At 37.0% G+C, this 3,704-nt stretch overlaps 1 protein-coding gene across 2 annotated transcripts in view; it reads right to left on the reverse strand.

The window, feature by feature from the left end:
• OGDH (oxoglutarate dehydrogenase) overlaps positions 1-3,704 on the reverse strand; it is a 64,960-nt gene that overhangs the window by 56,764 nt on the left and 4,492 nt on the right. The gene's annotated exons all lie outside the window — the stretch shown is intronic.

Raw genomic sequence — 3,704 nt, forward strand, 5'->3', positions numbered from 1 at the left:
CAGACTGAAACAGGCTCCAGGCTCTGAGCTGGCAGTCTGCACAGAGCCCGACGCGGGGCTCGAACCCACGAACCGCGAGATCATGACCTAAGCGAAAGTCGGACGCTTAACCGACTAAGCCACCCAGGCGCCCCCATACCTGCTTTTTTATCCAATCTGAAAATCTCCACCATTTAATTACCTAATGAATCATGTTTTAGAACATTCACATTTAACATGATTTTTCATACAGTTTAGGTTAAATCTATCATCTTGTTTTTTGATTTTTACTTGTTCCATTTGTTCCTTTTTCTTTTGTTTTAAGTATGTTTTATAATTTCATTTTATCTCCCTCGTTGGCTTATTGTAACTCTTTGCTTTTCAATGATTGCTTGTGCAGTATACTAAACTATACATACACATATATACGGATGTATGTGGAGATCTATGCTATACTACAGAAAAATAAGGACTCCTCCAACATGATGAAATGACAAAAAACGACATGACTAAATATAATTTCTTTCTCCTCTTGAATATTCTAATTATGTGTAATGGATGAAGCAAAAATTGCAGTATGTCTCATGTGATTCTAAACATACGTAGAGGTAAGTAAGACTTAAGATAATTTTAAATGAGGGAGGGTAAAGAGATGTAAATGGGGATATGCTTTTTACACTTCACTCAAACTGATATACCGATAATGCCAACAGACTGTGATAAATCATGTATATATAATACCTAAACAATCACTAGAAAGTCCATATAAAGCAATATACTCAGCCAGTATTTATAAGTAAAAGTAGAATTTTGACATGTGTTCAAATAATCTGCAAGAAGTCAGGAAAAAGAAAGCTGAGAAACAAAAAATAAAGATTTAAAAAATGACAGGCTCAACTGCTAATATACCAACAATTACATAAAATTACCTAAATACACTAATTAGAAGACAGAAATTGTCAAAGTGAATAAGACAACAGGATCCACCTATATGCATATCGACAAGAAACTCAATTCAAACAATATAATATAGAAAGCGAAAAGATGATAAATTACGTATCATGTAAATGTTAAAGGAAAGCAGGAGTGCTATGTTATTGTCAGACAAAGTAGATATCAGAGCAAAGAAAATTGGGAGACATTATACAACGATAGCACGTCAATCCACTAAGAAGATAATGTATGCATCAAACAACATAAGGGCAAAATACGTGAGCCAAACAACTAAAAAAAGAAGACGACAACCCCACAATTATAGTTGGAGATTTCTGGTGCTGTCTTTCAACAAGGGGTAGAACAGCTAGACGTTAGATCACGAGGATACACAGGAATTCAACAGAAATACAAACTACCACAATTAACCCAATTAAAAATAATTTTATAACCCACAACTATTAAAGAAATGTAATGTATAATTAAAAATCTTAAAAAGTAATTTTCTGGCCTAGATGGTTTCACTGGGGAATCCTACCAAATGTTTAAAGATTAATTAATTCCTATCCTACACAATCTCTTCCAGAAAATATGATGAGAAACCAATTCATTTTATGAAACTAGTATTTTCCTGACACCAAACCCAAAGACAGTACAAAAAAAAAAAAAAGCTTCAAAGTGATATTCCTCAATAATACAGATGCCAAAAAAAAAAAAAAAAAATCCTTAACAAAATTCAGCAAATACAATCAAGGAATATACAAACACAATTATGCTCCCTGACCTAGTGGAGCTTATTCTAGGAAGGCAAGGTTGGTTCATTATTTAAAAAAAAAAACAACAACATAATTTACCATAGTAACAAGCTGGAAAAGAAAAATCATGGGAAGGGCACCTGGGGGGCTCAGTCCGTTAAGCGGCCAACATGGGCTCAGATGATGGTTCGTGGGTTCAAGCCTTGTGTCGGGCTCTGTGTTGACAGCTCTGAGCCTGGAGCTTGTTTCAGTTTCTGTATCCCCCTCTCTCTACCCCTCCTCTGCTCATGCTCTCTCTCAAAAATAAAATAAACATTAAAAGTTTTTTAAAATCACGTAATCAAATCAATAGATGCAGATAAAACACTTCACAAAATTCAGCACCCAGTCATGATAAGGACGCTCAGAACAGCAGGAGTAGAAGGAAACGTCAATTTGATACAGAACATCCACAAAAGGCTATGACTGACATCATACTTAATAATGATACTGAGCACTTCCTTCTAAAAGTGGGAGCAAGGCCGCTGAGGATGTCTACTCTCATGCCTGCTACTCAGCAAAGTACTGAGAACTGTAGCCAGGATGAAAATGCAAAAAAAGAAACTAAAAAGCATACAAATCAGAGATTAGGGAAGAAAACTACATCTGTTGGCAGAGGACATGACTGTCTTGATAAAAAATCTCTAAGAACTACAGAAACACAGAACCAACAAGTAACTTCGGCAGGGTCATAGAATACAAGATGAACATACAAAAATCCATAATATTTCTACATGCTTACACGCTCTTAACAAGCACAACAAAACCAAAACTTTTTAAAAATAAATATTAGGGCTCCTGGATGGCTCTGTCAGTGTAGCATCCCTTCGGCTCGGGTCATGATCCCAGGGTTGTGGGATCGAGCCCCTCACCAGGCTCTGTGCTGAGCATGGAGCCTGAGAGTCTCTCTCTCTCCCCTCAGTCCCTCTGCCCCAACTCACATGCACATATTCTCTCTCTAAAAAAAATAAATAAAACGTTAGAAAAGAATATTTAGTGTAAGTCTAACAAAACATGTTCCGGAGGACTTGTATGCTGAAAACTAGGAAACACTGATGAAAGAAATAAAAAATCTAAATAAATGGAAAGACCTACTGTGTTCATAGATGGGGACATCGAACATGTTCAAGATTTCTTTTTAAAAAATTTTTAAACATTTATTTATTTCTGAGAGACTGAGAGAGACAGAGCACAAGCAGGTGAAGGGCAGAAAGAGACTGGAGACACAGAATCGGAAGCAGGCTCCAGGCTCCAAGCTGCCAGCACAGAGCCTGACGCCAGGCTTGAACTAACAAGTGGTGAGATCATGACCTGAGCCAAAGTCAGACACCCAATTGACTAAGCCATGCAGGCACCCCATGATTTTGATTATCTCCAAATTGATATATAGGTATAACACAATTCCTACCAAATCCCAGTAATTTTTTTTGTAGATAGAGATAAGATTATTCTAAAATTTGGATGAAAAAGGAAGAAGAATTTTGAAAGAAAGAAAAATGTGGGAACAGGCAATCCACCTGATTCCAAGATTTATTATGTAGCTACAGTAATCAAAACCATTAGGTACTGTTAGTGAGAGAAAAAGTCCAAGGGGACAGAACAGAGAACTCTGAAACAGACCCATGTAAACACAACCGATTTCTGACCAAAGTGACAAAGCAATTCAATGGAAGAATAGTCTTTTCAACAAATGGTACTGGTTGGGTATTCACAGGCAACCCCACCTGAAAAACAAAACAAAACAAAACAACCACACCTCACACCAGACTTCATAGCTTATATGGAAATTAACTCAAAATGCATCAGAGATTTCCAGCAATAGCACCGCTAGGAATTTACCCAAGGGATACAGAAATGCTGAGGCATAGGAGCACATGTACCCCAATGTTCATAGCAGCACTCTCCACAATAGCTACAACATGGAAAGAGCCTAAGTGTCCATCAACAGATGAATGGATCAAGAAGATGTGGTTTATCTATACCATGGAATACTACATG

The sequence above is a fragment of the Hyaena hyaena genome, unplaced genomic scaffold (assembly GCF_003009895.1).
Source record: "Hyaena hyaena isolate Hyena2069 unplaced genomic scaffold, ASM300989v1 scaffold_218, whole genome shotgun sequence".
Taxonomy (NCBI): Eukaryota; Metazoa; Chordata; class Mammalia; order Carnivora; family Hyaenidae; genus Hyaena; species Hyaena hyaena.